Here is an 11,646-nt window from a genome sequence, read left to right as displayed (position 1 = left end):
ATATAGATGAATGGACAGATGATACATAATTTTATTTTTCATACACCGGCGATGAGGAAGGACACCAGGTTTCTTTGGCAGCTTGACAAGCCTCGTTATGGCATCTGTATTCTCTATATAGCATACCCAAAATGAGCAGTTGTTCAGCGTGGGTATAGGGACGGCTTTGCTATAAACTGGAACTAAACTTACCGACACATGCTTTGAGCAACAGGTACTGCTTAGGTGCAACTTATAAATGTTTACTTTGCACTAGCGTAGACAATACAATAATACAAGTTGTTGGCCCGACTTCATGCTTTTGCCAATTCGGAAAGTAACTGCAAAGTAGCTAAGTTAGCTGTAACTAACTAGTTACTATGTGTGCAGAGTAACTGTAGCCTCAACTCAGTTACATTTTTCATGTGCTAACTCTAACTTACCTACGTTTTGGAGTAACTTTTCCGAACAGGGTGTGGAACTATATTCCCAACGTGTCACGCACAATTTCGTAGAATAAGACGCCTCGCGCTTCGTGAGCGACCCACTCATCAGCGAAATAGCCACATGCATTTCGTTGTATTGTAGAAACCGAATGAAGGATGGGGATGGACGGCCCCAACGTTCGCCTTTTTAAACCACAGTTTAACTTTACTCTCATTCTCGCGGCCGTCAGATCGACGTCCCGTAATGCAGCAGCAGCGACCCTTTCTCCTCTTCATCCTCCTTCGTGCACACACTTCCGGTCTGGCTCGCTTCCGGTGGACCCCTCCCCAACCATCTCGAGCTTCCGGATCATCGTCGTCGTTCTCAGTTTCGGCGTCCCTCTTTTCTGTCTTTTTCTTTTGCCAACCGGACTGATGGCCACAAAAGAGCGATATGCCCCAAAGAAAGCAAAAAAAAAAGCATTAAAGAAACGAGGGCAACTCGGTTCAGTAAGCATGGTTGCGCACTGGAAGCTCCCACAAGTTGGGTGTGCGCCATTTTCGGGTGCTAACAACTCGGCCTCTCTGACTATGACCTCGCTAAATTGGCGGGAGCACCGAACGGCGATCATCGGTGACACGCGACCAGTCTCTTCTTTTCATGCGGCCCAACAAAACGTGCAGCAACATGAGGTCCGCGATGGGAACGCATGGCTTGTTACGGAAAGGGAGCTCGCGTGTGGGCTTCTGTGGGGTATCACGCGACCTTTGCTCCATCTCTTGCTGCCATGCAAGTTAATGGGCACGTGGCGCCAACGGTGATGCATGGATCATTTCGAGAGACTCTTTGGCGTGCGTGGAAAAGTACTCAGTTATAGTTCGTGAAACGCGCACTCTTTGAACACGAACTTAAAAACAGCGACAAAGTGTTGCTCCTGGAAGACGACGTCTTCTTTTTTTTTTTTTTCAATTTCAGTAAGGTTGTTCCTGTTCCGTTGCACCTGTTGGTGCAGGTTGCACCTGTTCCGTTTCACACTGGATATATCCATTATACGAGGCCATCCAACAGAGAATGAGCCTTCAGAAGAATGAGACTCCGCTGAAACTGTAGCGGTACATTTCTTGAAACCCGGACGCATATCTCGTTTCGGCGCAGCGAACTGTGTAAGAGCAGACCTCGTGCGCCGGTTGATCGCCAGGCATCAAGTGCAACCTCACTCCTGCAAGCCAAAGCACACATCCACCCATGTATATTAGCTGCCATCAGTTAGCAGTCCACTTCAGCGTCCTTGTGACGGTCCATATACCCCGTGTTCTCTACCGAACTGAAAAAAAGAAAAAGTAAAGAAAACGTGCCATACTCGCGCAAATGCAAAACAATCTCCGAAGCCACTCGGAGTCGTTCAGGCTTCTACCCAGTGACGCCTACGCAACCAAAACACGACCATACCGAAACCCCGGAGACAAGTCCACTGCAGCCTACCTCTGCCTGCCCGTAACTCCCTTTATAAGGGGGAGGGGAGGGGCTGTAGCGGCGCGATGACTATCCTCATCGGGCGCCTCAGCTCGTTTTTGACTGTCAAGATCAACGGGACCACATGCCCAGAGAAGCACTTTCTCGGAAAGCATCTGGAAAATTGACGAAAAATCAGTGAGTGCATGCCGGTGGCGGGATACGAACACACACCTCTCTGGTTGCCGATCAGGTGTACTACACGCTACCGGCACTCGCTGACTTTTCGTCAACTGCCATCATTCCTTTTGCGTTAAAGAAGCTTAAATGTTGTGTTTGTCTTCGTTGTTCCTTCACCATGTGCAATTTACGTCATTTTTTTTTTTTTTTCAATTTGTCTCATTCCCTTCAAATACAGCTTAGAGGAATACTTCGCAACCAAAGGGTCGGGGAACCGAAGGAGGATTCATAAAAACTACTTTTGAAATTTGAAAAAGTCTGACTGCGACCACCGAGCGTTGATGGAGGTACTTCTTTCTTTCTCTTGTCTGTCAACGTCACCGTGCAGTAGTCATACCATTCCAGCGCTGTTTCCTGACTCTCAGGGAAGCAGCTGATCGCTGTTTCTTTCCATCAGTGTTTGAGTATTCTGATCCCGAATCTTCGTCCATTGTTTTCTTTCGGGAATGTAACACAGCGGCTGCGACCGGCGTGGGTACAACTTGTCCGCTCCATGCAGAGTGACGTCAACGCGGTGGCCATGGGAGGGTAAAATTCGAGGTATAATTCGTCACATTAGGAATAAATAAAGTTTTCGAGGGTATACAGTGGATGTTACGCACCAACTACGATGTGCAGCAATTTTTTCTTCGATCGTTCCGAAGTCTCCCTTGTATATGACTTACCTGTTCGCCTGCGAGGTTCCTTTCAATAATGAAAGAACTGAGGACTTTCATCTTTCATTCTTTCAATAAGTTGCACTGTTTAACTTTAGAGTGCAATATCCAGCACATATGCTTCACATCTTCCAAGCCCGAAGACCACTTCGTTGATGTAGATTGAAGCCAAGGCCTCAGACCTCCTCATTTTACTTCTCCTGTCACCGGGTAGCTGGATTCTCCACTTTTCAACGTCCATTGATGTAGGGTTGATGAACATTGTGCCTGTTACTTTGTGGACATTGGACATTTGCTTCAGACATATATTTGCTTCGATGTACAGCATTCGACAGAGTCTGCGCTTTTCCGAAGACTCCGTCTTGTTTCGAGAGCATCGGCTCAAGACATTCCATTCAACAAATGGTCTGTACACTTTTTCTGAGGAGGAAGTAACGAAGTCGGAGCAGCAGCATCACTTAGTGGCGCTAAGCAACGCTCTAATATTACTGTCGTCGCTCATATTTCTTGGCAGTTTAGTGTTTCAACCATGACGTTGTCATCTTCTTGACCCTTCACGCACGAAAAAAGTAAGACAAAGTATCTTCGACGCAGCCCAAGACTTTCCAATCACTGGAAATGTCCACAAGCATCTCGGCGACCCTTTCAGCCTTTCTTACTCATACTTGAATCATCAGCATGCTACCACAGCCCCTGAGTAGAGAAATGAAGAAGTAGAGACGTCAGCAGGAGACAGAATTGGTCTACCCAAACGTACAGTGCTGGTTGATTACGCTCCAAAGGAATCCACGCAGCAGGATATTTGCTACTGATCCGCCCGGTCCCGCTGCCGTTGCCAGAATGTCCGCTTCCTGTTCTTCGCCCGTGCTCGAACCGCCTCGGTGATGCATGAGTGGCACTCGCTTCTCTCGTGCAAAGATCTGTCTTTCGTCTAACTTTCTCCTCCAACCCTTTGTATGGCTTGAAAAAGACCGGTGTGATGATGACTTTCAGCAAACTTCTTTATTGAATAAACATGAAGTACAAACCAGATTAAAGTAGATTCTACGAAGCACGGCCAGCGTCATTCTCCAACCTTTTCTTCTTCGTCTTCCAATGAAAGGATGGCCGTGAACCACTAAGGGAGATTGGCCAGGACGAAAGGGCGTCTGTGTGGTAGTGATGAGATGTTAGCCTCTGTCTCGGAGTTTGTCGTCGTTTTCTTTTTCTTACACTTCGTCGTCGTCGTTCTCTCGTTGTTCACTTCCGACATTACATTCCTCCCCCACTTCGAAATCTTTCAGCCTTCTTGGGATGCATCGTGTCGTCTTCTTGGTGTCTCCAAGAGGTCATACCGCTTGATCCAAGCGACGTTGTCTTCAGGACCTGCTCCGCTTGATGCCTTTTCTGACGTGCTAGGACGGGCGTTTGTCTCCTCTTCTGTATGTGATTACTGAGCACTCAGCATGGGTCGTTGACGTCTTCTCACGATGCGGGCTTTACGTTTGCGGTGCTGCAGGATCTCCGGCGCTGCATACCCAAAAGTCGATCTCTTCACTTTGAGATGTTGCTCCGTTCGAAGTCGAACGGTCCCTTGTGAAATCACACTGTTAGTGATCCTCGGACACCTTCTTCAAGTGGGAAGAGTCTCTTATTAGTTTGTGACCATTTCTCATAACAGTTACTTGGCTCCCATAGACTTTTACCACAGCGTATGGTTTCGAGCCGTAATATGAAGCTAACTTGTTTTTCTTCTGTTTCACGAGAACTTTTTCACCTTCCTTTAAGTTGTGTGGTTTGACTTTCCTCTTCTTCTCTGCGTTCTCCTTACATTTGAGCTTTCCAGCTTCATCGTTCTGGCGCATATACAAGTCATCTGCTAGCGGCGTGAACTGCGGGATGCAGGTACGCACTTGTCTTCCACAAAGTAATCCTGCAGGTGACTTGCCTGTCGTGCAGTGTGGAATTGCGCGGTAATTTAACAAGACATGTTGTAATTCCGCCATCTACTGTCTTCCTTCAGCGGTGGCTGCTCTTGCAGTTTTGTTGATGGTGCGCATAAAACGTCCCACCTCTCTGTTCGCGTGTGGCCAAAGGGGTGTCGCTCGGCGATGACAGATGTCGAAATCAGGCATGAAACATCTAAACTTTTATCCCGTGAACGGTGGACCATTGTCCGTCTTCACCTTCAAAGGTATGCCGAAAAGAGTGAAGATGTTCTCCAGTGCGGGGATCACCTTGTCGGCTTCTAACGATGCCAGTCTCTTTACTACGAGAAAGGGAGAATATTCGTCCAGGAGTGCAAGTAAATATTTTCCATCTGGAAATGGGCCTGCAAAGTCTAAAGCTAAGCTTTGCCACGGTCCATCTGGCGGTTCAGTCATCTGTAGGGGTGTAGACGCTATGTCGAGTACGACAGCTTGGCATGGGACACAGCTTTTCACCAGTTTCTCGACTGCTTTGTCTATGCCCGTGAACCAAACTCTTTCACGAAGCAGCTGTTTTGTCTTGTAGATTCCCACGTGCCCGTGATGTGCCAGTCTGATCACCTTTCTTTCAGTGATTCTAGGATGACTAGCCGTTTGCCACGCAGTATGGCTCCACCTTTTGTAAGCGAAAGTTCATTAACCATTGATTTGAATGGGCTGAGCTCGTGTGTCCACTTTGAGCTGTCTTTGGTGCCGTTGGGTCGACTATGAATTTGGGAATATTATGTTTGAATGATGTTATAGAATCACAAACCGTCGCGTTCCGTCTAGCGTGAAGCCTGCGAATCAGAAGGTGACGTATATGATGGGCACGTAGACGCAGATAGTGGCGTGCAGTTTCCCGAGTACGGAGAACCTCAATGGGGACGTCCCTGGCCTCAGCAACTACTAGGCGTGCTTCAGCGCCTCGCGGGACCCCGGGACATACCCGAAGTATATACCCGACATACCCGGCTTCGCGCGAGCAGGACTCGAATCCTTTGTACCAGTGTCTGAGGATGTCCGTGCAGGACGGGAAGACTGTATATACATTACTGAGCCACGAACAGGGGCATTGTGCAACATGAGGAGATCCTTCTCGTCTCGTCCCCATCTCATACCTGCGAAGTGATGAATGACGTTGACCCTCGTTGAAATTTCTTTTCAAGTCCGTCTTTGTGGCGCCACGACAAATTCCATGATAGAGTTACGCCGAGAAACTCGTCATGTGTCACCTGCTCCAGTGAGCCTCCACCAATATACAGGCGACGTCTATGCATGTCTTTGCGCGTGAAGGCTAGAACAGCGCTTTTCTCTACGGATGTTTCCATTCCTGCCTGGAGCAAATAGTGACCAATGGCATCTAACGTGCGCTGAAGACGCTGACGGAGTGCTGGACGGGAAGTGCCTGTCGTCGTAAATGAAACAGTACTTCATGCAGGTGAGTGTTTTTTTTTTCTTATACATGCAAACCACACAACACGAAGCCACAATAAATACAACGCTCGTTGCAAACAGTTTATTGTACATTTGGTGGAATCAAGGACTGAAATACAGAAAGCTTTTACGAAACAAAGAAACAAGAACTAAGAGTGTTCTTTAATGTAATGTATGGTTTCAGAGCAAATTGATTGATTCCGAGTATGACACCGGTGATTTCAGTACCTGTTGTTTCGGGTTAGTTTACTTCGAGGTAGCTAATTATAAACGTTTACCCTTATCGTCACGCCGTACCCACCATTTGCACGACACAGGTGCATACCGGGTGTTTCAGTTAAATCCCCGGGCTAAATAATTCGCGAACGGGTGCACCAATCCACAAGCTTTCTTTTTACAAGTATCTGTCCGATACCACCTACAAGCTGCACACCGTGTGAATGAGTGGGAGTCGCTCATTATTAAAATAAAAATGCAAATGAGTTTCGTAAAAAAGCGTAACTTCTAAAGCAGGGCGCTGTCGGCATTAAAATGGGTACTACCCCTTTTGGGACCTTCAGTGGACACCTTTTAGAGAAAAATCTGCCACCAAAGCGGGTCATTTGTTGCAGTAATTAATTGGTTTCGGTTTACGTATTTTTGTCGCGGCTGGTCGCGGCGAAGCGCAAAAGGGCGTATTTCATTGGTGTAATTCATTTGTGTAATTCATTGGTGTAAGGACGTAATTCATTGATGGATAAGGGAGTGAAAGAGCGTCCTTTTGCGCTTCGCCGTGACCAGCCGCGACAAAAATACGTAAACCGAAACCAATTAATTACTGCAACAAATGACCCGCTTCGGTAGCAGATTTTTCTCTAAAAGTAGTCCACTGAAGGTCCCAAAAGGGGCAGTACCCATTTTAATGCCGACAGCGTCCTGCTTTAGAAGTTACGCTTTTTTACGGAACTCATTTGCATTTTTATTTTAATAATGAGCGCCTCCCACTCATTCACACGGTGTGCAGCTTGTAGGTGGTATCGGACAGATACTTGTAAAAAAGAAAGCTCGTGGATTGGTGCACCCGTTCGCGAATTATTTAGCCCGGGGATTTAACTGAAACACCCTGTATATGACACAGGTGAAATATTGTTGTGGTCATCTGTAGAGCCTAAGGGTACATTTTGATCATGGTAAACTTAAGACCACTTGACCATCGCGGTGCAGAGTAGCAATGCAATATGTGCAAAGTCCATTTGCAAAATAATCAAATGGCAGCATTCCCATTAACCGATGATAGCCGATAAGACACTGCACTCCATATGGCGATAGCTACTCTATGCCTTCTGCTTTTTCCAACGGCAGAAGAAAGAAGTTTATTATACAAAATAATAACAAATAACATAATCATCATCAATCAAGATACTATTGGTGCGCGCTCTTTGATACAGATACAGCTCGTAAGCTACACCTCATCTGCTGTTCAACGCTGCCACTTTGATTTTTCTGCAATAAGACTTTGTACGCTCTGCATTGTAACCCTGCATCGCGATGCTCAACTGATTTGAAACTTAACACAATCTATAGGTTTTACACAGGTGCACAAAAATTCTCCATCTACATTAAATACTTGTTGGGCATAGCATACCGATATGGGTCAAGTGTTATAGGTAGCTACGTCGAATGTCAGTGAACTTTAATGTGCATGGAGTGCGGTTGCTAGCAGTAGAGTAATACAAGTTAGTGGCGTACGCTACACGCCCATCATTCTCTCTAACATGGAAAGCGTATTTTAAGGGGGATGCATACTGAATGTTGAACGCCCAATACAGGGAAATTAACAAGGAAACTACAGAGGTCACGTCTGGTACCTCAGTGACAGATCCCTGTGCTGTGACGCTTTGACGCTGAGGGTCTTCTCCAGTGGCCTGGATCCTGTAAAAAGAAAGAACAAGACTACTACAACAACAACTTTATTAGGCGATAAATGGATGGAGGATAAATCATCACCAGGGACGATACTCTACCCCATTGCTGGTGCTGAGTCGGGGAATGAAATAATGAGCCCCTTCACAATAATGATCAAAGTCCTATATGGTATCCAGGAAAGTGAAGAGAGCTTTGAGGGCAGATCGTTGGTGGGCTGGATGTGGCCAAGGACCAAGCAATTTTGTGAGAGAGGGGGGGCGAGAGTCCAGCTCGTTAAGAGATCCAGAGAGTACGGTTCGGGAAGATTGGCAGTGTGGGCAATGGAGAAGAATATGCTCTAGATCTTCTACAGCACCGCAGCGACTGCATTGGGGAGAGTCAACTTGCCTCAAGCGGTAACGCCACTGCGCTGTAAAGGCCACATCGAGATGCGCATTCGATAAACTAATGCGGCATCTTGACGACAGGTATATGTCGAGGCATGCGGAAAGCGAGTGCTGGATCAACTCTGCTCAGCATGGCTGAGGGAGAATGTCAGCGGTCCATTGGCGGGAAGCCAGAGGGGTCACGAGGCGTTGAAGTACGGTACGACGATCTCTTCTCAGCAGCGCAATACGTGTCCGTCCCCGAGAAGAGAGAGAGCTGCTTCTGCGGCGCTGTCGGCCCGTTCGTTCCCTTCGACTCCGCAATGGGCTGGAATCCATTGGAGAACAAGCCTGTACCCTGCTTCGTAGACAAGGTGGTAAGCCATTAACACATCCAACACCAACTGTGCGGATGAGCCTTGGATGCCAGAATTTTTAATTACGTGCAGCGCCGATGTAAAGTAAGTGAACACGACCCATTCCCGTGGGGTAAGATCAATGATGTGCTGCAGAAAGAAAAGTATGACATAGAGTTCCGCGGCTGTAGATGAGGTTTGATGCGAAAGGCGACGTCCTTGCACTACGCCTTCGGACAGGATAACGAATGCCGAGGCGGACTTGCCATTTCGAGGTGCGCCATCTATGTATGCTGCGGCAGGGGTAGAAAATTTCGCGTATACCAGAGCATAAAAATGGGCCCGAAGGACTTGAGGGGGAACATGATCTCTTCGTTCGTGGAGGTCCGGAAGACGTACGAAGGTGGGTGGCACAGACAGAGACCAGGGGGCGTCCAGTGGTGTGACGTCCTTAGCTATGAAGCAATGAGAGCCTGGGTGTGTCCTCTGTGCTATGTGATGGAAATCACTTTCAGGACGGTATCGAATTTTCCTGAGGAGTGGGTGACGGGGTATGTGCGCACGCAAACGTAGAAAGTGTCGAGCCGTTTCACGCTCACGGAGAACCTTCACCGCGGGAGTTCACCAGCTTCAGCCAGGACTTGCCGTGTTTCAGCCATGCTTGGAACGCCAACGCCAAGGCAGCGACGAAGGCATCGGGCAAACAGTGTCCGAAGGGTATTTAATGACGTTGTGGAGATCCTGTGCAAGATTGAAAGGCTGTAAAGTATAGTCGCCCTCACCAAAGCCGCGTGAACGGCTAGAAGGGAGCGCTGATCACAGCCCCATTCGAAGCCAGAAAGATGTTGAATTGCAGGAAGCCATCGCTGCACTTTGGTTTCAAGGTGCTTAATGTGGCGAGCCCAGCGCAGGTCTGAGTCTATGACCACACCAAGGAAGCGATGGGAACGTACAGGCGAAATGTCTCATAGACTTGCGGGTGAATGGGAGCTTGACGCACTTTTCGGGCGAAAGGTCTATCCCAAGTCGCGTGAGGTACAGATGGACATTTAAGGCTAGCTGCAAACGGCGCTGAATGGCTGGTCGTGATTGCCTCTTTGCGAGGAAGTTGCCGCCCTCAAAACAGAATAAAGAGGATCCTCGCACTTACAGGCATTTGGAGTAGATTTACACGTAAGGTGTGTCAGCCTAGTGTAACATACTGAACGTGCCTTCTTCAAGCATTTGCCTACTCCGGCCTGTTTTGGACCTCGACTATCTTCAGGACGCTGACGTTGTCAAGCATTCTTCCAAGTCGTCATCGTGTCACGGAGCTTATAATCATGCATGCCCATGCCAGACTGTGCCATGCTGGCAACCAGACAAGTCTGGCACTCGACCTTCGTGACTGGTATTGGATTCTAATGGGGAACCAATCAGTCAAGCGCGTTATCGCTTCTAGGCTGCGTCGAGAAAACGCCGTTCGCGGGTGGGCTCGACGTTTCTCCATCGGAGGTGACGTCACGACCTCAAAGCTCGGCGTTTTTGCGTCGAGAAAGCGTCGTATGCGGTTCCCGCTTTACATGAGAGTAACGTTATTGATTGATCGATTAAAATGCAAATTATGGAGCCGCCATTCAATTGGCCTGTCATTACATAAATTGGAAATTGCTGTTAGATCACTTTGCACTATAATCGCCTCATTGTCGCATTTAATTCCGCGAATAATAACGCAGTCGTAGGCAAATAAATGGATGTTACGGGAGCCAAAATTAAGTTATGATTAATGTACGTATATTCAAAAGAAGAGGACTAACTGGACAGATCCTTGAGCCGCACCTGAATGGACCGGACTGAGTGAAGAGTCGTGGTTGTTAGCTGGAACCACCGTGGCTGTAACGTACATACGGTCTCGGTGGATCACTTGGTAGTGTGTCCGCCTACTGATCCCAAGGTTGCGGGTTTGAACGTGGCCTAGGACGCTGAAGCTTTATGGCAAGGGTACAAATTGCTTAGACACTCCGTCTTCCGCGGGGACGTTACGGGCTGCCGTGTGCTGAGATTTCGATGCACGTTAAAGAACCACCCAAATTTAGTTTATTTAGTCTATGGCGCACTCTTGTCGTTCATCGTTTGAAAAGTCAAGAAAGATGCCGTCTGTACATGGCCGACGGTCTAATATAAGACGAAGCTTGTGAATGAAAGAGAGTAACTGCGTTTCGCATGACAATAATTTACAAAACTCGTACTGAGCGCGTAAAAAAAAAAGTTAGATTGAAGGAAATTAGCGAGATGTAAGCACGGTAGGTATTCTAAAGCTTTGCAAGGAACGCTAGTAAGGGGTATGAGTTGATACGCTAAGTCTTTATTACCGGGTTTGTATAATGGAACCATCTTCCTGATCTTCCAGTCATCAGGAATAGCGTGGGCGTAACGTGATTGCTAGAAAAGTTTGGTCAGGCTAATGGATGAATGTAGATTAGTTGGTAGAACTGTGTGGGACTAGCCCAAATGGGGCACCATAACGTGCAAGCCTCCAACAGAATGTCAGTCCAACTAATCTCCCAGACCCACCTCTTATGGCAAAATATGAAGAGCTCTCTCTCTCTCTCTCTCTCCATCTGAGACTTCTCTTGGCAATTTATCGAATCTTAAGCTACCGCTCTCAGACGTTTTGCTCTATGTATTTTTGCTTTCGGCGGTGCAGATTAGCGATTTCTTGTTTTTTAGCGTATGGATAAACTTTTGTAACCGCTCTGAAACCATTTTTGGTGGAAAAAAGAAAACGGAGCTAACGACAACCCACGGCACACAATTGTCAACTACTATATGTCGTACGCTTTCGATAACACGGGGTTTACAGCAGCTACAACGGAAACTGAAATAAGCAGAAACCTTTTGTGCA

The 11,646-nt window shown here is 47.4% G+C and overlaps 1 long non-coding RNA gene across 1 annotated transcript; it reads right to left on the bottom strand.

Annotated features, from left to right (window-relative positions):
- Positions 1 to 762: 762 nt before the first annotated feature.
- Positions 763 to 3,924, bottom strand: LOC135398694 (uncharacterized). Its single transcript, XR_010424123.1, has 3 exons — positions 3,782 to 3,924; positions 3,511 to 3,713; positions 763 to 3,446 (listed from the first exon to the last, which is right to left on the bottom strand). It is a non-coding gene; the product is annotated as an uncharacterized LOC135398694 (long non-coding RNA).
- Between the last annotated feature and the right edge of the window lie 7,722 nt (positions 3,925 to 11,646).

Source organism: Ornithodoros turicata, chromosome 1, assembly GCF_037126465.1.
Source record: "Ornithodoros turicata isolate Travis chromosome 1, ASM3712646v1, whole genome shotgun sequence".
Taxonomy (NCBI): domain Eukaryota; kingdom Metazoa; phylum Arthropoda; class Arachnida; order Ixodida; family Argasidae; genus Ornithodoros; species Ornithodoros turicata.
Note: the sequence above shows the minus strand (reverse complement) of the source record. Positions and strands in the feature narration are given on the sequence as shown.